General features: G+C 44.4%; 1 protein-coding gene across 1 annotated transcript in view; it reads right to left on the bottom strand.

Moving 5' to 3' along the window:
* GLI2 (GLI family zinc finger 2) overlaps positions 1-21,761 on the bottom strand; it is a 200,149-nt gene that overhangs the window by 159,150 nt on the left and 19,238 nt on the right. The window lies entirely within an intron of this gene.

The raw sequence follows: 21,761 nt of genomic DNA, 5'->3' as shown, positions 1-21,761 counted from the left end.
TCATACTGCCCATTCATGAAAAAATATTCTAAGCAGTGCACCAGAACCATGATATCTGAAACACAGCATAGACACATAGACACAAAATCGGAACCAATTTAATTATTGCTAAAGCACAGCTAGTCTGACACTGCCCATCCCTCAGTAACATTCCTTTTTTTGTAGAAACAAAGTTTTAACAAAGCTATGCTTAAAGGTAAAGGGACCCCTGGCCATTAGGTCCAGTTGCGGACGACTCTGGGGTTGCGGCACTCATCTTACTTTATTGGCCAAGGGAGGCGGCATACAGCTTCCGGGTCATGTGGCCAGCATGACTAAGCCGCTTTTGGCAAACTGGAGCAGCGCACGGAAATGACGTTTACCTTCCCGCCAGAGCGGTACCTATTTATCTACTTGCACTTTGATGTGCTTTCGAACTGCTAGGTTGGCAGGAGCTGGGACTGAACAACGGGAGCTCACCCCATCATGGGGATTCGAACCGCCAACCTTCTGATCAGCAAGCCCTAGGCTCAGTGGTTTAACCCACAGCGCCACCCGTGTCCCATACTTAGGCATGGATTAATCCATCAGTTTCCATTTCAACCAGCATACACTGGCTGCATCCATATAATTCTCCAAACTATGGAGGGCTTGTTCCTTAGACTATGGTTTGGGTTATTATAATCCTATAGCCATTAGGTCATGTTGACAATACTTTCATGTAAAATTTGGAAAATATGAAATAGTCCAGGCCAGCTTTTTCAAGACATGTGAACATTATGTGATTTTTAGCTCATCATACCTTGCATCAAGACTAGACATGTTCCTTCCTCCAATGTGAATTTATTAAAAAGTATAATAAATAGGGGGATTTTTTTTTTACTATAACTCTCAGTGACACCAAAACAGCATTTTCATTGAAAAATTAAATGAAAGGACGAGGCATCTCTATTTCATTTGTTCTCTTCCAGGGGCTATTTATAAGAGGAAATGGCCTTGCCGTACTTCTCTAGCTTCCTATGAATAAAACAAAGTTCCAGCCAAGTGTTTTAACACTGACTCAACACAGTGTGTTATCTTTTGCAACTCGTAAGATCCTGTTCCAGAACCAAATCTGTTTCTTCATCTCTCTCTTCTGTGCAATGCCAGCTACACTGCAGAAGGAAAAACAAATCTAACTTGGTACAATGTTACAGAATCGTACCTCACAGGTTTCTCTTAGCAATGTCTACTGGATAAAAAAATTCCTTCAGTAGCACCTTAAAGACCAACTAAGTTTATATTTTGGTATGAGCTTTCGTGTGCATGCACACTTCTTCAGATACCAATGTCTACTGGGTTCCTCAAAACAGGACTCTTCCTTCTATTTACATATTAACAGCAAAGTGTACTTGCAAGGAGATGGAGAAAGGATCAGCCTAAGGTGACAAAGCACAATAGTCATATATGAAGAATGACAACCTCCAGCAGTGTCTTTGCCTCATGCAAAATAAAACAAATAAGGCACTGTGCTGGAGTATGTATGACTGGCAAGGAGATTAGTATGGAAAATGCTGTGATTTGGGATTGGTTTTCTAATGCCTAATCCCAGAAATACTGTGTTATTAAACTTGATTACGTGAGAGACTGGCTAGCCACATGGGCTTCAGTGGTCGTTGCTTATTTCCACATTGCTGATTTTGAAACTCGTAGATAGAAAACTGTTCTTAACTTGGGAGACAGGTATTAAATTAAAATTTAGAGATTGAGATGGGGGGGGACTGACCATGTGGCTTCAGGTAAATCTGTCAGTGTTTATTTCCAAACACCTTATCAGTAATAGAATAATAATAATTTATACCCCACCCATCTGGCTGGGTTTCCCCACTCTGGGTGGCTTCCAACAAAATATTACAATACAATAGTCCCTCAAACATTAAAAGCTTCCCTAAACAGGGCTGCCTTCAGATGTCTTCTAAAAGTCTGGTAGATGTTTTTCTTTTTGACATCTGGTGGGAGGGCGTTCCACAGGGCAGGTGTCACTACCGAGAAGGCCCTCTGCCTGGTTCCCTGTAACTTGGCTTCTCACAGCGAGGGAACCGCCAGAAGGCCCTCAGTGCTGGACCTCAGTGTCCGGGCAGAACGATGGAGGTGGAGACGCTCCTTCAGGTATACTGGACTGAGGCCGTTTAGGGCTTTAAAGGTCAGCACCAACACTTTGAATTGTGCTCAGAAACATACTGGGAGTTATGTGGTCTCGGTGGCCGCTCCCAGTCACCAGTCTAGCTGCCGCTTATAGTGAAGCTTATAGATGGCTAGACCAGGCATCCCCAAACTTTGGCCCTCCAGATGTTTTGGACTACAATTCCCATCATCCCAAGACCTCTGGTCCTCTTAGCTAGGGATCATGGGAGTTGTAGGCCAAAACATCTGGAGGGCCACAGTTTGGGGATGCCTGGGCTAGACTAACTTAGAAAATTTAGCTAGCATTTAAAAAAATAAATAATTGAACCCTTCACCAAGCTTATGTATGCTGAAGGTTCTCATTGACTTCTCTGGGATTTGTTTGAAGGCTACAGCTTTTGTTATTTCAGAAGGTAAAGTAATCAATGCTCATTGACTCATCTGTCTCCCACAACAGTAAACAAGGTGAGTCAGTGGATGTATGATGTTGCAAAGGGTTCTCCAATATGGCACCCAGTCACACATGTGCCCACAGGATCACCCCCATTGCCTCTCCCCCTGATGAAATTAAGCTTGAAAGAAGTATTCTACATAGCTCCTATGTGTGGAGAATGTCCAAAACGGAGACTTAAAGTGGAAACTATATGTGGAGTCCATTGTGGACATCTGTATGGACACATAAACTGATTCCCACAATCCATCTGCCCTCTACTTTGAGGAGTAAGGACTGCTGGAATTAGCTGTATGCCAAAATGAGGCTACACCTTGAATCATGCACTGCATTGCAGCTTAGTGCTTTAGTCCGATCCCTCTCTGCAGCACTCCTGATGTGCTACTCTCTACAGCAGGCAGGAGAGCTGCAGGATGATTGGCCCAGAGAGGGAAGAGGCAGCAACCGATTCATCAAGAAATTCAAAGGTGTACAATGGCAGTCTCCTCCAGGAAGCAATACAGCAACTAACTGAGGAGGTTGTAAGCTTTTGCAATGTATAAGGCATACAAATATTGAATAATGGAGTGAAAGGCATGATGTCTAGAAAGTAGAGGAGTTCTTACGCAAATATCAGAGCCATATGTTGATCTGCAAGTTTATGTGAGCAAGCAAGAACAAATGAAAAGTCGCCTTAAGCTCGAGTCAGCAACTTCCATTAAGAAGTTGGCATTAAGCTGTGATCTTAAATTATATTTCACATGCTGATTTGAACCTATAGCAATAAATCATCTCAACCTATGAGCAGACATAAAAAGGCTCAAGAGACAGACACAGATTAGGCCAAGGTCCTTGCCTAGACTTGCAGGCTTGGAAGGTGGGAGGGTGACAACTTTTGCTTCTCTTTTTGGAGTTTCTTTGTTCCTTTCGTGAGAGGTTGTTGGGGAGGAGGGAAAACAGGGAGGCAGGAAAGGGCCTTTTCGTGATGGAACACAGGGAAAAACAAAGTCACACTTGTACTTTTAGAAGGATGCCTTAATCATAAAAGATTCTTCCCCTGCAAAATTCTTTCAAGCTGAACAACTGTCAAAGCAGAGATAGCCAAGGTGTCTTTCTTGGAACAGGTCAAGATGCCTTGCAGAGATGCAGCACTGTGTTGCCTAGGACACATCAAAAATGATGTATCAAAGACCACTGGCATGCCACATATAGAAAACATTCCCTGCAACAGATCCCAGGTATGAAATTCCTTCCTCTCTAGTGCCTACAGGAAGCCAAGCTTGACTGTATTCTGAAGACACTTGTATATTGCTATTTGTGAGATGTAAGTCTCCCAATGCCTCTCCCAGTCTTATGCAATGGTACCTTGTATTTTTATTGTACTTTAATGTTTTGTTGGAAGCCGCCCAGAGTGGCTGGGGAAACCCAGCCAGATGGAAAGGGGATAAATAAATTATTATTATTATTATTATTATTATTATTATTATTATTATTATTATTAGCAACTTTCACTGTTGGTTTGGAATGGTGAAGTGGACCATATATTTGTCACCTATACACACTTTCTGGAGAACCATGGCTTTCATTTACAAAATACAGCAGGATTCTAGCTTTCCTCAGTGTAGAGGGATGCATTTGTTGTTGTTGTTGTTTAGTCGTTTAGTCGTGTCCGACTCTTCGTGACCCCATGGACCATAGAACGCCAGGCACTCCTGTCTTGCACTGCCTCCCGCAGTTTGGTCAAACTCATGTTCGTAGCTTCGAGAACACTGTCCAACCATCTTGTCCTCTGTCATCCCCTTCTCCTAGTGTCCTCAATCTTTCCCAACATCAGGGTCTTTTCCAAGGATTCTTCTCTTCTCATGAGGTGGCCAAAGTATTGGAGCCTCAGCTTCACGATCTGTCCTTCCAGGGAGCACTCAGGGTTGATTTTCTTAAGAATGGATAGGTTTGATCTTCTTGCAGTCCATGGGACTCTCAAGAGTCTCCTCCAGCACCATAATTCAAAAGCATCAATTCTTCGGTGATCAGCCTTCTTTATGGTCCAGCTCTCACTTCCATACATCACTACTGGGAAAACCATAGCTTTAACTATACGGACCTTTGTCGGCAAGGTGATGTCTCTGCTTTTTAAGATGCTGTCTAGGTTTGTCATTGCTTTTCTCCCAAGAAGCAGGCGTCTTTTAATTTCGTGACTGCTGTCACCATCTGCAGTGATCAAGGAGCCCAAGAAAGTAAAATCTCTCACTGCCTCCATTTCTTCCCCTTCTATTTGCCAGGAGGTGATGGGACCAGTGGCCATGATCTTGGTTTTTTTGATGTTGAGCTTCAGACCATATTTTGCGCTTAAAATATGGAGAGGGATGCATAGAAAATAGCAAAGGCACCATATGCTAACACCTCTGAAACTTGAGGGGACTGGGTAAAGTCTGGGAAAGCCATGGTGATGAGGAACTTGTGTGATCCTGCTCTCTTTCAACAGATGTAAAACTTTTCAGCTCTCTGAGGGAAAGGGCAGCAATCTGTGGTACAACTAAAGGAGGAAGTCAGCAATTCACTTAGTGGTGGTGAATATACTCTGCTTGTAACCCACGGTGGTTGGTGCTTCCCCAACCCCACCCCACCCCCGCCAGAAGCCACAACTTTTTTTTCCTGCTTTCCATGTTTTGGGTGTAGCAGTCTGTGAATGGCAACCACACTGTGTTAGTGTTTGAGGGAGCAGACCAGCAGGGCTTGATGGGGAGGGCAGGCTCTTTGGTGTTCGTTCATTTATTTATATGGTTAATATAATGTGTGCTTTTAAGAGGATTTCTACCATCAAGCTGTGCAAGCTAGCCTCTGAAACCATGCATCATTATTACCAGCCTCTCATTAAGCTCTACATTATTATGACAAGAGACAACGGAGGATTCTCTCTTATTGCTCAGCTTGTGCAAAACTGTCTAGGATACCTGCTCAGGGCTATGGCCTGAAGGATTTGCCTGCATCTGGGAAATGGAAACATTTGCCCCAGAGGAGTTCTACTGACACTAATAGGATTCCCACGACAAGGGGCTGCATAATAGCAACTTTGTCAACATAAGTGAACACCCATTAGGTATAAAACGTGTGTGTGTGTTTCCTCAAACCAAGGCGCTGACATTATTTTAATTGCTGTGCAATTGTCAACATGTGCTGAGTGTGTGTGCACACGCACACATGCATAGGGGGCTTATTGATTCCATTCTGAATGAGCTTAAGATTTCAGATAGTGAAATGCTGTCAGATCACCATGCATCCTGCTTATTAGGAAAGGAATCAAGCACTGTTTTTTTAAAAAGCATGGGACAAATGGGTTGCAGACAGTAAGCAGAAGTCACCATTCCCATCCATTTTCCATCCAAAATACTACACTTAATTTGTTATAGAAAACTTTTCACATTTATAAATGTGCCCTTTCCTACATGTAACAATACAAACTTTCTATGACATCAGAGATGTTGGACCATAGAATCATAGAAGACAGAGACACATGAATGAGGAAGGTTGTTCAGGGCCATCAGACGTCATCATAGCAGTGGACCTTAAGCTAGTTGGTCGGCGGTTCGAATCCCTGCAATGGGGTGAGCTCCCGTTGCTCGGTCCCAGCTCCTGCCCACCTAGCAGTTCGAAAGCACATCAAAGTGCAAGTAGATAAATAGGAACCACTACGGCGGGAAGGTAAACGGCGTTTCCGTGCGCTGCTCTGGTTCACCAGAAGCAGCTTTGTCATGCTGGCCACATGACCCAGAAGCTGTCTGCAGACAAACGCCGACTCCCTCGGCCTACAGAGCGAGATGAGCGCCACAACCCCAGAGTCGGACACGACTGGACCTGATGGTCAGGGGCCCCTTTACCTTTACCTTTATGCATTAGTTTATAAATGCCTCGACAGGGTTTCTTCATAAGAAAATCTTATAAACTTTCAGCACTTAGGCCTCAATCCTGCTCTACCCCAGAGAACATACCGTAGTGCAGACTATTTGCATGCAGCTGTACCCAGTGACCAGGCCTTTTATTTCCAGTACAGGATTCTCCCAAGACCTCCGAGTCACCTTCCATCACCCAGCAAACCACATTCCTGTGTCCTCATGAATGGACCTACTTCTGCTTGAAAGCCCGAACTGCAAGAAAATTGACCTGGATGAGAAGATCTATGACTGGGGAGCCACAATCAGTATGGGATCTTGTGATGGACGAATCTGACACAATTATTACAGCAATGGGAGGAAAATGTGATTTCATCACAGCTGTTCTGAGGCATCAAGTGATAGGAGAAGAGCTGACTGGAAGGAAAGCCAGTGAAGAGGAGGGTTCAGTATTCTTAATAAGAGATGATTCTTGCTTGAACAAAAGTTTTAACATAGGAAAAATAGAAGAAGAGGATGTAGCAGGAGTTGTCTAGAAGTGGAAGGAAGAAGAGAAGGAGCAGGAGAGGTCCATTACACCGTATTTCATAAGCTCAAAAAAAAGCTTATTTTTCAGTAGGATTGTTCAAGAATAAGGTATTTGTGTGCAAAGGCACACAGGTGCCTTCACTTATTTGCACATAAAAGGAGAGTATTGGGCCAGAGAATTATCCCTCATAAAATATCTCAATTTGGCCCATTATGTAATTGGATCTGTTCACCTCATGAGCTGTTCTGTTCTGAGGCTGGGAGTTCTGTCAGTATTTCCATTACACCACCTCACACATAAATACATACCCCTGTTATTTGCAGTCTCGGGCAGGAAGAAAACTAAAGAGACTTATTAAAGTTCTAGTGGGCTAATGCAAGTGGGCTACATTCACCTTGCGGGAAGTACGAGTCAGAACTTCTGCACCACATGCCTACTTTAGGTCAGGGGTGGAGGAAGGGGGCGGGGGAATGGTCCAACCCAGGTGTCATCACTGAGGGGGGTGGCATTCAGTGTGCCACCCGCCCGCGACTCCCAAGCCTACCCCAAGCCATCTGTGCCACCTTGCTGGTGACCTTCTCCCCTTCCCCCTTCATTTTGACAGCTCAGGGGAGGCTTGGGAGTTGCGAGGGGTGTGCCATTGATTGCCCCCCGCTCCCAGGCTGCTTCCTGGGTGGGAGCCTCCTCCGAGCTGCCAAAAGGAAGAGGGAAGGGAGGAAGGCTGCTGGCAAAGCAGTGCAGCTCCCTTCCCCCAGGAAGCAGCCCCCCTGGGCATCTCACCCCCTGGGACGCTCACCCCGCCCCCTGGCCATGCCCCCGGGGGCACAGCATGTGGGTGCCGGAGCAGCTAGCACCACCTCTGCTTTAGGCTTTCTTACACTACTGAGCTTTGAAAAGTCTTACTCACAAACAATGCCTTTTCTCTGGTGAGCCAACATCTTTGGGAAAACCTCCCCAAGGAAGTCCACATGCCTCCTCCTTTGCTTGCCTTATTTTGTCAAGTCTGCAACTTGGTTAATTTTGGTGTGATCCTACTTCACCCTTTTTCAGAGTGTGTTTCAATGGGCCCAGAGAACCCTTTTGGCAGGCCAGATTGAGGAGGGGGAAAGAGGGGATACATGTCCCGGGGGGCAAAACTGCATCCTGCATAGGGGAGACATCACATGCTTGGTGACCTCTTACACGTAAGCTGGGCTTCACTCATGAGAAGTTCTGGTAAGAGGAACTTGGCTGGAACACCACAATCTCCTATGCACCTTCTCCAGAGTGACCCTAGGAGCCAATCCTCAGTGACTGACTGATGTGTCCTTTCACTCTAGTCAGCTCCAATGAGCACAATGAAGCCTTCTTCTCAGTGGCTAAAAAGCTCCCCTTTTGTGTTGATTGGGTGGGTCTATGGCACTGGCAACCAGGAACCTACCTATACCTGTAGAGTGCAAGATGTCTCGACTAGTACCAAATACACCGTACAAATCCTACCATAACAAAGAACCTATCTAGTCACAGCAATATTACTCTTTCAGAGCTGATGCCCTCTTAAAGCTATTTCCAGAGTTAAACCTTGTATACCTAATGTAAGTGATGTGGAATATAATTATTAAATGTTGTCAATTTTTTTGGAGTAAAATTAATTAGCGTAAGCTGGAGCCGTCTTGCACCTGTTTGAGCAGTGCGTGTCTCAATTAGAATTAAATTGCAGCAGATTCAATCACAGGAAGCTAAAGCTGGTGAACTCAAAAAGCAGCCTGCCTTGTTTTCTACAGGTGCCTGAAAGAGGAGTGAAGGAGCAGCAGACACAGAAGGGGAAAGTGGAAGTGAAACAGAAATACAAATAGCTGGCAAAAGAAAAGAAAAATAAATATTCACACGCACTGCCTTGCCCCCTGCAATTGATTTAATAAATAAATAATATATAATAATTGAGGGTGCCAGGGCCATGTGATGTCAGCACGCCACAGAATGTGCTGATGTTATTTGTGCATGCTGCAGGGCGTGCTGATGTGTCATGCAGACACCCTGTGGCTTTGCCTGCATGACGCGAACACACCCCACAGTGTTTGCGCACTGCCATTGCGGAACTCAGAGGGCCCGACCCCTTCATTTAAAACAGGCATAGGCTAACTTGGCCCTCCAGATGTTTTGGGACTACAACTCCCATCATCCCTGACCACTGGTCCTGTTAGCTAAGAATCATGGGAGTTGTAGTCCCAAAACATCTGGAGGGCCGAGTTTGCCTATGCCTGTTTCAAAATATTCGGGGGTGGGGGCTGGCCCTCTGCCCAATTGGCACCCCAAGTGCCTTTTACTAAAGGAGCTTTCTCAGATTTGTTAACCCAATGAAGGGGTTAAGCTGAAGAAGTAGAAAACAGCCCTCTTTTCACCTCAAATGGAGATTGTGTAAGTGCAACTGGGGAACCTGGCTCAGCTTTTTTTAGGAGCTCCCAAAGCCTTTGGTTTGCTGCATGCAAACAAGAGTAACCCGGCCTGAAGTTTGCTCATGACAAAGTTGGTCAAATGGCAGGACCCAAGGCAGGCGGTGCTGACCTTCCTTCCTTTTCCTCTTCCTTGTTTTGGATATTTAGGGTCCAGCACAGAGAAGAGAATCATCAAACATGGTGGCTGCAATTCCTCCAAGCCTTGTGTTGCACACTATGTCAGAGCCCAGAGACATTCTGAGGAAATGAAGATGGTTATGGCTGCAGCTGCCCTGTCAGCATTACCATGGAAGGACTGCCAGATGTCTGGAGTTTCCCTGCTGCTTTGTTCCTGCCCTTACATGCCACCCATTCCCACTTTGGAATGATATGTAAGGGCTTGCTCAGAGCCCCTCGCAAACCTGATGCCAGTCCTGAGAGTACTACCTGTCAGTATTCGGCCGTCCCGGGGGCCAGTTGTCAGACTGGTCCCACAGGCCAAATATGCGATTGTTCTCACAAACGTGATGAACAACACACAAGTCAGTAAATAAGGCTTAACTGCTTTATTTACATATACCGGTAAACAAACTGGGAACTCTACATCATGGCTCCCTCTCTCTGGCATCACAGCCAGTAAAGACAAAGAACAAAGGAACAGACGGGGAATGAATCCTAACACTACCAAGCACCTAACACAGGCATAGGCAAACTTGGCTCTCCAGCTGTTTGGGGATTACAACTCTCATCATCCCTAGCTAACAGGACCTGTGGTCAGGGATGATGGGAGTTATAGTCCCAAAACAGCTGGAGGGCCGAGTTTGCCTATGCTTGACCTAACACAATACACGGCTGAAGTTGTGTAGGAGTGGTTAACCAATACACCATCGTTATCTCAGGTGTGCAGAGGATGTTGCTTAGCAATTGAACATTCTCACTATCTACCTGTGGAGTGCATGGGCTTGTAAATATGTGTTTGCGTCTGCATGTGTCATTTCTTAGGGGAATCTTCCTGAACAATTTTCTTTTTAGCAATTGTGATAAAACATTGCCAAGGGTCAAGTTGCTACACTGAAACCAGCGTTTGCTAGACCAAAACAAACCACACTGCAAAACCTCTGCTGGGAAAGCAGGCAAATCAAAAAGCAGAGATTCTTGGAACCTCTGAAATCATGGCTAGGAAAAGAAACCACATCTCCTGTAATTTTGCATTATACATATCCCAACAGTATCATTTTTATATTCCTAGAAATACTGATGCTGTCCTCTCTTATGTGGCACAACAGACCATATCCCATTGAGGAAAGCCTGGAGCAGGGGTGGCTACCTTGTGGCCCTCCAGGTATTATTCACCTCTCATCAGCCCCATCCAGCATGGCCAATGGCCAGAGATGATGCAATTTGTAACATCTGGAGGGCCACAGATTGGCCATTCCTGGTCTAGATGCTTAGATGCTGTGTTGACCTAGGACAAAAAAAGCAGCAAATGAGCTGCTTCTAAGACAGCATGTGTTAAGAATGTAAGAAGAGCCTGCTGGATCAGGCCAATTGTTCAGCATCCTCTTCTCACAATGGCCAACCAGGTGTCTATGAGAAGCCTGCAAGCAGGACCTGAGCACAGCAGCACTCTCCTCACTTCTGATTCCCAGCCACTAGCATTCAGAGGCATACTGCTGCAGTGGACGGAGAGCATAGCCATTGCTGCTGGTAGTCGTTGATAGCCTTATCCTCCATGAATTTGCCTCATCCTCTTTCAGTCATCTAAGCTGGTGGCCATCACAACTTCTTGAACCTCAGGGGTAGGGGTGGACCAGACCACCAAAAGCACCCCTTAAGAAAATCTTGGTGTTTTAGGGGGAGCCTAAAGAACCAGGTGGTCTTTAAGGTACTTGAGGGCTAAATTGCTTAGAGCTACTCCCCTCCACCCAAAGGCAGTGATGCCAATCTTTCAGCATTGTTGGGAGAAACTTAACAATGGCTGGGCCAGGACCAGTGAATTGTAAATTCCAGGCTAGGGTTACAGGGCTTCAGCAAAACAATTTTCCTGGGCATCTTTCAGCCCTACTTTGACTAATTCAGGGTATACTGTTTGCAGTTTCTGGCTGTTTGCAGTTTCTGCATCATGCCCCCGTGTCAGGTTGCTCTTTTAAAAATCTGTGGTGGAGTTGGACGCCCTGACGTGCTTTCTTTACACACCATCTATCTTACCCCAAAGCACTAAATATTCCACAGACTCTTAAACTCTGATTCAGCCCGCTTAAACTTATCTTCCATTGCATCACATTACTTGGTCTCCATTTAGCTGTCACAAAACCATTTCCTTTCGTCTCTGAATTAATTACAAGGTGCCGGGATTTTTCAGTGCCAGTGCCACTTCCATACTTGAGGCTCCCTGCAAAGATGCTCATGAAACACTCAAGGTGAACCACACACTAATATCTGGAATGGGAGGAGGAGGAGAGCGGAAACTGGTGGCAAGGCATTGAATGCAGTGGATCAAGTATCAGCAACAGCAAAGCGCATCTCCTACCAAGAGAGGCACAGGCCCCTGCGTGACTCAAAGCTGATACGGCCTTTGAGCTCAGTTCAGCGCTAAGCTGATCTGCTAAAGTGATTCATTAATCTGGGATGAAGGTGACAAGGCAGGAAACATCACTCAGTAAAGAATTTGATGTGATATAATGCAGATACAGGTGTGGGTACTGGGAATCACTCCAACATGCAACCCTTTTCTGCCCCGAGTTCTAATTGCTAGGTTATTTTAAAAGCTTACTCTTTAGGGTGGGAGATTAAAGGCAGACTTTCTGGAAATAAATCCACTGCTGACACCTCTTTGCTCCGACACTAGGTATTTGTAGAAGAAGCTACCTTCTACTGAGTCAGACCAAAGGTCCATCTAGCTAAGTACTATCTATGCTGACCAGCAGTGGCCCTCCAAGTTTTTCCAGCCCTACCTGGAGATGTCAGGGATTGAACCTGGAACCTTCCGCACAGAAAGCAGGCACTCTGCCACTGAACCACATCCCAAGATGGCGGCAGATGCCTACAGCGCCTGCTGTGAATGCTTTAGAGTGAGTGGCAGCTGCATGTCCATGTTGTCCAGCTAGGCCATGAAACTCTCCTTGGATGACCCTGGGCCCATCACTATTTCCCAGGTGTTCTAGGTGTGTCCCTGGTCTGTTTGGAGGAAGGATGAGATAAAAATGGGATTTTAGATGTGTGGGAGATGGAAAGGAGGCCTTTTCCTGACCCCAGCCAAGTTGGAACCGGGATGAGGGAGGGTCAGAAGGAAGGCCAGGTAGTGCAGTGCAGGAAAGTGTCTAGTTGTCCTCCACCTCCAAGAAGACTATCAGGTTCCAGGGATGGGGAACCAGTGAGCTCTCCAGGTGTTGTTGGATTACAGCCTCCATCATCCTTGGCTATTAAGCAGTGCTGACTGGCGGCTGATGAGCCACAGGTTCCCTATCCCTGATTGAATCAAATGTAGTACACTTACATCCTGGGCACCTATCAAAGACCAGTTTGTGAACCACTGGTTTAATATAAGTTGGTCCACACAGAACTAGCACAAGTTAATCACTAGAAATAGGTGGGTCAGTCCTAGACTGACAGGGCAGGAATCAAGAGCATTCTTTTAAATAACCATCACACCCAACAACCTTGTCCCCCAAAGAAGCCATTGTTAAGATGCCACTTAAGGAAGAGATTCTGAAGCTTTATTAGAGGAAGGAAGGAGGAATTTCAAGAAACTCTGTGATAGGTGAAGCAAAAACCAATTAAGCTCCCTGCCATAAAACCCATTTCTGGTATTCACTGCAGTCCCCCCAGGAGGGAAACAACTGACCATAATCCTTTGGCATTTTTGAGTCAGCAATACTAATATTCCTCCCTCCCAAACACTGAAAAGAAGCTTCTTCTCTGCCAGAATAAATCCAGTTACTGTTGTCCAAGCCACCATCTCACTTTCTTCAATCTTCGTCAATATAGGAGAGCAGGCATACCAAGAGAGAGAGGAGCTAGAAAAGATGGTGCCATGGGCTGCATACACCTCCATATGTTTAAAGCACCTTCCCACAAGAATTGTAGGGACTGTAGTTTGTTAAGGGTGATGGAAATTGTAGTTATGTGAGGGGTAAACTACAGTTCCCATAATTCTATGTTGTGTGTGTGTGTGTGTGTGTGTGTACTGTGTAGATGCAGTCACATGGGCACCCAGAAGCTAAATATTTGAGAATCATCAAAGAGAAGGAAATATACCCCCAGTGTTCCAGGTAAATGCTGATGTTGAAAATTAAAAATTGGTATTAGCTTCCTTTAAAGTCCTCTTATGTCTATAAATACAGCCTTCAGGAAAATATACAGCTGTTTGCTTTGAGCTCGTAAACAGAATAAATATCAAAGAATAAGAAAATTCCACAATAGCCAAACAGGAATGTTTTTAAAAGTTATGTGTACAAACTTTGAAGAGCCTCCCCACACACCTTACACAACACACACACACACACTTGTTTGCAGGTGATCTTTAACGGATGAGCCCCATCCCCTCAGGATCAGTCGAAAGGGTGTGATTGTGGAGTCATTAACTCACCCACACGCCAGTCCATTTCCTGGATTTAGTGATGGGTCTTTGTTGAAGAGCTGCAGCTGGGCTGGAGGATACAAGTTCACCAGGGGTTATTCTGCTCCAGACATCATTATTAACAGGACAAATAAGTCAGACCAGACTTCTCCTTCTTCTCTCCTCCCCCCCCCCGCCCCACAAACTGCACAACCAGTGAACTTCTGAACCCTCACACAATAGTAAGAAGGTAAAACAGCACCACGAAGCTACTGTAACTTGCATGTTGCTGAGCCCCACAGCCTGTAATTCATTCCTACACATGACATAGCATGTTTCTCCCAGGTCTCAATGAAATGTTAATAACAGAGGACTTTGCTGACAGCTCATCTGGCTAAGCCTGTAACTTTCCCTAAACGCACAATAGACCATTTTCTAACTCTACTGTAAAATATTTAAGCATATGGCAAAGGGCACAAATGGGAATGCAGCGGTTCCTTGTAAAAATTGTGGTTTCTGCTGTTCCCATGTTGTGCGATACTACAGTTTCCAGTGTGATGTGAAATATGTTGGGTTGGATCCAGGCTGAGGGGGCTTCCAGACGGTTGTTATTTTGCCGGTGGGATTCAATCACACCCTGGCAAATTGAGGTTGCAAAGAACTGGCACTCTGATGCCCTTACACAATTCTGATGATTCTAATGATTCTACAAATGTACCCTTCCTTCCCATGGTTTAAGCAGTATCATAGCACTTTAAACTGTCATGGCTTCCCCCTAAGAATCCTGGGAACTGTAGTTTCTTAAGGGCACTGAGAGTTCTTAGGATGATACTCTATTCTCACAGAGTTACGTTTCACAGAGCATTCTAAAGATCAGTCTCTCTGGAAACTGAAGCTCTGTGTGGAGAATAAGACCTTCCTGGTGCCTCTCAACACCCTTAATAAACTTTAGGGGAAGGCATGACTGTTTAGACCAGGCATAGGAAAACTCCCAGATGTTTTGGGACTACAACTCCCACCATCCCTGACCACTGGTCCTGTTAGCTAGGGATGATGAGAGTTGTAGTCCCAAAACATCTGGAGGGCCGAGTTTGCCTACGCCTGGTTTAGAAGGCTATCATACTGCTTTAAAAGTATAGTGCAGATGCAGCCTAAGTCAAGCAAGAATAGTTTTTATGATTACTGATAAAACCTCATTACTCTTCAGCCATGCATGTATAACATTTCTTTTTTTATTTTGGAAGTGCAAGTCAAACTATAAAGAAGAAGTAATAATAATTATTTAAAAAAATTACGCCACTGAAAAGCTGAATGAATCATCTTAAAGTGCCTGATTCGTGACTATTTGTAGTATTTGGGGTTGTCCGCCATGATACCAAAGGCAACCATGTTCTAATCGAATCTGTTTGGGAGACACACAAAGTCCTTGAACAGATCCCAAAGACTTTAACCAAAAGAGAGGAGCTTTGAAGCAGTGAAGGATCCTGTGTGATAACCAGCCAGGGTTAAAGCAGTGAGTCACAATTCCAAAAGGGGAAATGGCAAGAAGCTGATCCCAGCTGTTGAGGGAAATGCATCAAAACTGACAAAGAGCTAAGAGACCAGGTTTCCATTTTGTAGAGATATTCAGCAGGAGAGGGAGAACTCTTCCTAGCCTGCCAAATTGCAGCCCTTGCTTGGAATGCATGCTGTTGTTTTGACAAACTGCAGCTTACAAGAGAAAACTTAATTTTCACATCATAAAGTTTGGCTTAAACTGGTTTCAGGCTTCATAATGTCGAAACCACAGGAAGAAGGGGGAGAAGGAAAAAAAAACTTACTCAGAACAAGGGAGGTCTGGATATACATCATACTTGGACATCTGAATAGTTTCATGAATATTTTACTCAGGGGGCGGAACTTACTAACATGAATAACACTGCCAAATAAGGAATCATGTCAGTGTTAAATAGATAATAATCTGATGTGAGCCAGGATATGCTATCTGTGCTGAATTCTTCAGCGTTTTATTCTCAAGAGCATCCCATTAATCACGCATCTGAGTTGTGGGTAGGAGCTCCAGCCCAGCTAAAAGGTTATCCGTGGACTGAAATTGTTGGAACAAGATGACCATGACTAAATTAAGGCCCATGGTTTTCAACACAACCTACAGAACAATCCTAATACATGTCTGCTCAGAGGTAAGTTCCTAGCAGCTGAACTGTGCTTACTCCCAGCTGTTACTGGGTTGTTGTTCACCCGGTGGGGTAGAGTTGCAGCAATAGCCTTCTAGCAGAAGCATCACTGCTGCTTACTGGGAGGAGGAGGAATGTGGCAGCATTGAGATCAGGATGCACCAGTAGGAGCACCAGACTAGTTCCACCAGGGCATCTATGCCCATCCTCCTGGTAAGCAGAAACGGTGCTTCTGATGGGAGGGTATTGCTGCAATTCCACCCCACCAGGTGAGCTGTTCCTGGTTGTCTCAACTCACAAGTCACTTTAGCTGGTATTTCAATGTCCTGGAGTTTGCAACTAGGAAACTCAATGGGAGTAAGTGGATCTTTGCTTCTACTTTCAAACCTCGATGGTGATTTCTCAAATGTGCTCATCAGGGGCATTTCGTGCAACTGTCAAAACTTTCCCCCTGATCTTCAGAGGACTTCATTTGGTCTATTGCCTTACAGACAAAGGAATTTGCTACAACTGGGAAATACCCTCGTGAGGAACACCTTGGCACCCTGTATTCAGTGTATTCCCCTGTTCTCCCATCTCATCCACATTAATGGAGTGAAGAGAATGGGTTGTAGTTTCAGAAGGAGTTAACTTGCTGCCCCTCCCTCTTGTTCTCTTAATGGCCCATCACCCAGACGGTTACCTCATCAGGACGCTAGCCTGGCTTGAATAGCTTTTAACACTTACTAGAACTGTGCCGGCACCCACAAACTCATAACATTCCTATTAGGATTTATATACAACCTTTCATTTAGAGAAGAAATACCAAGGCAATTCCCAAACAAGTAACAGCTAACGTCAAAAATAAACCAAAAGTATAAAACCAATTATAAAAATATAGCTACCCATAATTAAAATATATAGCAAAACGATTTCATCACATCAGTAAAACATCCATAATTAAAAGGCATAATAAACAAGCCCATTAAAACGGCATAACAGTTAAAACAACAATTAAAACAGGCACTTCATGTCAGGAGATCGGGGGGATGCTTGTGTAAGCAGGTGTGTACCCTCAGGAGCCAGGGGAATGTCAATACCAACAGGGCTCTCGTATTTCAGCAGGGAGAGGATTCCACAACACTGGTGCCGCCTGTGAAAAAGCCAGCCTCTTACTACAAGCTGATAGTTATCAGGTTGCGGCAAAATCCACAAGCTTCCGAATGCCAAGAATGTCCCATTACAGCCATACAGAAAACACATCATGTTTCAGAATTGTGGCCACCATGATCTTACTTGTGGCCACGAGGCTACAACCACTTTTGAGAACTGCTGACCTAGCTATACCTTATAAAATCCTATTATTAGACCCCCCTCAAAAAACAAAATAAAGCAAAGGGTTGCGAATACGAGTGGGGCACCCACACTCCATTCCCCAAGTAGTTTTATAGCAAGGCACAGGCTAATGCGCTGGCCATTTTGAGCTGAGCCAGATTTGATTTAGTATTTACATGCCACTTTTCCAGCAACCAAGTAACAGCCCGTTTGAAAATAACAAACAACATTTCCATCAATATAGTTATATTTTATTTAAAAACCACAGAAGCAGATGAGGAAAGCAAATCATAAAGCAAATCAATAAACCATTTATAATTGGCTGTAATTTTGGAATTATTTCAGTCCTGCCAACCTCTGTGGGTTAAATGTGTTTCACTGTTTCACCTCTGCTGGCACACATGGCCCTCCAATTGGTCAGAGCACTGAGAAATCAGAGGCGACCAACTTCTGCCCAGCCAAGAGTCACTCGACTCTTTGGACTGTGGTCCAGGGGCTAAGAGAGTCTTTGCTACACAATGCAGCCTTTAAATGAGAAGTCAAGCTCCAGAGTCAAGTCAGCCTTGTACACAAAATCACAGGGAGATGTACGATTAGTGCATGAACTTGAATCTCTCACAAACTTAAAAAAAAAATCTTTCATTTTCTTTGGGGGGTGAAAATGCAGACAACACTTCTCACATCTTGATTAAAACTTGAGCTTCATTAGGAGCCAGACAAAATTGCTTCACAGGCTGGATCTGGCCTGTGGGCTGTGCATTCCCCATCCCTTACTTAAAGCTTGCCTGCCAGATGCTTCTCCAGATGCTGCTTAAGTCCCTCCCAGAGCACATGATTCCATTGTACACCAGAGTGTTCCCTAAACAGAGGCATGCTGCTGCTTGGAATTAAAATTGGAGGCACACTTGACTCACACCGAGGAAGAGGCATACCCTGAGCAGTGACTCATGCACAGAGACAATGGGTAGGTAGCCTTGCCTGTAGGGCACCTCATTCTTAATTGTCTCTGCACCAGCCATTCTTTCTACACTAAGCTCACTGGGAAAGGGAGATACCAAGAGCTTTTAATTGATGGATTTTTCACGGTTCCCTCAACTTAGGGTGCCCATTTATGCACCACAAAAAGAGGCCAAAAAAAATGGAAACAAACTGCATAAAATTTGCATATTATTTTTATGTATAGATGCAAATTTAGAAATAATTACTATAATTTAAATAGAAATACAATGTGTCATATCACAGTGAAGAAGTCGCCAGATGATTTGTGTACCTGCTCTATCTGCTGACCAGCTGCCTGTAACTGTTGATGGGCAACTTCAAGGTTCCTGCTCACTCTTCCCTTCATAGGTTCCTTATGTTTATACCAGACTTGGACTGAAAAGTCCTCAAATAGAGGGCACCTGCAAATAGAGGACCATCCTCTGTAAAACAGGACATATGACCACCCTATCTCAACTTCAAAGCATGTTTATTCTACAGCAGGCACCCCCAAACTGCGGCCCTCCAGATGTTTTGGCCTACAACTCCCATGATCCCTAGCTAACAGGACCAGTGGTCGGGGAAGATGGAAATTGTAGTCCAAAACATCTGGAGGGCCGAAGTCTGGGGATGCGTATTCTACAGCACCCAGTTGGGGAACAACTGCTCTACACATGGTCCTAGTGGTCAAATACTCTTCTGGCTCACTCAGGCTTTTTCTAGCCAACTTCCATTGAAACAAAGGTTAGTTGTGGTTAGTGTAGTGGTTAGAATGTTTGGACTAGGGCATGGGAGACCAGGCTTCAAACTCAGCCATGAAGCTGGCCTTGGGTCAGTCTCAGTCTCTCAACCTAGCCTACCTCATTGGGTTGTTGTGAGGACAAAGCAGGATAGGGAAGCACCATGTACGCCACATTGAGCTGCTTGGAGTAAAGGTGGGATAAAAATGTAATCATAAATGACAATCAATACCTTTTCTCAGTTTAAGCTTGGCATCTCTTTTCTTCATTTTGCCTGAGGTAGTCAGGAGAACAATGGTAGTAAACCACAATCACTAATAAAATGAGAATTTCATGACGCTGGAGAAAAAGAGAACTTGGTGGTAAAAGTTTTTTTTTTTTTAAAAAAAAAAGAAGAATCCAAGAGTTTGCTCTTTCCCCTCCTCACCTTTAGAAAAAGTTTCAGCCACATATTGGGAAGCCATAATGATCTGGGCCTTTCAGATCTTGCACTTCTGGCCACTGGGGTATTGTACCATTGCCATTTTGAGTTTAGTTCAGTTGGCACTTTTGGAGCAAAGAGGAATCAAAGTGGACCATTCTGCTCTTTGTTCAGACTAAGGAATCTTCCACTTTGCTTCAAAGAAATGGGGACAAACAAGCCCCACGTCTTTTATGAAACCTACAATGCAGTACCTTCACTTTTGCTTCAGAAACCCCCATTGCTTCAATATCTTTTGGCTCCCACTTGAAATGCAAACTGAGGTCGAAGGCTCACTTTCTTGCAGGCTGCCCATAACCCCTTGCCAGTCGTTTTAAAACATCCTTTGTGCAGGGCCAAAGGGAAGAGCTGCTTTCTTGGATTCCAGGAAGCCCCAAAGTGTGCCTCCTAGATCGCACCTTGCTTTTCCGTATCTTGAAAACCTCAATTGAGGAAATGAGGCAAAAAGAGGGATCTAAATCAAGCTACAGCATCTCTGGCAAAATGGTAGTTTATCTTCTGCACAAGCTGGATGGTGGAGATTCATGTAATTAGAGAAACAAATGCAGCCGTAGCTCTTAACATCCACACCAGTAATTCAGGCTCTTCCATGAAAAGGAAGGAGGGAGAGACAGGCAAACAAACATGAAAGTGTCGGCTGGCTTAGATCACAAATTAGATCCACAGCTAAAACTGTCTTCCATAATGGGTTTTAAATACGTTGTCTACTTCAGTGCTTTGCCTGTGCTTTACCACACATGCTGTCTCCCCCCTTCACTGAGAAATCTGTGTTACTTGCTCTGCGGAGGTCAGTTCATATGCTACTTTCAGCTCCATAGAGGAAAAAATGTGCACCATATTGTCTGAAGCAAAGGAAACATGCAGGGGTTTCCATTGGGAAAACATGGTAAGGAAATGCACCCGTTTCCATACCTGTGTATTTACAGAATGAACACACACTTTCATGACATATCAATCAACATCTGTTATTTCCCCTACTCAGAATCTTTTTATTAGGAGGGAGCAGGGAAGCCATTGTTAAACGCCATATTTAGCCGTTCTTTTGGCATTGTAAATAATGAGTGGTCATATATGGTCAAAGTCACTGAATTACGTACTGTATGAGGGGGTAACAGCCCATACAATGACTGTCAGGTGGCACATTTTCAGGAAGGTTACATATGCAAAAGGTCTCATAGGTCAAACGGGGAGTTTTTAGCAGTGGGTAGACTAGAGAATGGTAGACGTGCCCAATCTTAGGACTCTGGACAAACTGTAATGCAAGCATGGCATTACTATAGCTCTGTGCTGTTCATAGTAGCTTCTCAGCCCGTTCTTTGGCTATCCATGCAATCTTGAATGGCTGCTGATTGATGCAGGGTAATGGATCCTGCTTGCAGGCTTCTCATAAACATGTGGTTGGCCACCATGAGAACAGGATGCTGGACTAGGTGAGCCTAGGGAAGCTTCTCTTACGGTCTATTCCAGTGGGCAGTTCTCACTTCCTTATGTAGAGCCAGTGCAAGGAAGCCAGCAATGTACAATATTTGACATGCCCTTTCATATACCTGCATTAAGACAAAAAGTCCCACTGCACAATGCCGCCAATTATTTTAAGTCTCAACAGTGCATAATATTGATAGCAGGATATCTTCTCTGAAGTGTCAACAGCAAGAGCGCTTAGGTCTGTCTGTGTCTCTGCAGACTTTTGATGGGGAAAATAATCCTGGATTCTAACCAAAGTCCCTAAAGTCAAATAATATTTTAAAGTGGATTCCTGATAAGACATGTGCTATCATGCTTTGAGCAAGCGCAAAGAAAAGAAAAATCCTGTTTCTGAGTGCAAATGGATCCAGATTTTTTGAACTTCTCTCAAATTTTAGGGTGTTGGCTTATTACTTGTCTCTTATTAATTACAGTGATGATTTCTTTATAGTTATTAATATGAAAAGGCTCCAAACTAGCTGAAAGAAGATGTCTGGTCTTCAAAAAGTCATCCAGAAGCAGAATTTGGAAAGATATTTGTGTGCTTAACAAAAAAATAAATGTCTAGTAGTGTTGCAAGTTTTGTCACGCAACTAATTATCATTCTCACTAAAACATTTTGGCTTTGATTCCAAGAAAGTTAGTCACAT

The sequence above is a fragment of the Zootoca vivipara genome, chromosome 1 (genome assembly GCF_963506605.1).
Source record: "Zootoca vivipara chromosome 1, rZooViv1.1, whole genome shotgun sequence".
Taxonomy (NCBI): domain Eukaryota; kingdom Metazoa; phylum Chordata; class Lepidosauria; order Squamata; family Lacertidae; genus Zootoca; species Zootoca vivipara.
Note: the sequence above shows the minus strand (reverse complement) of the source record. Positions and strands in the feature narration are given on the sequence as shown.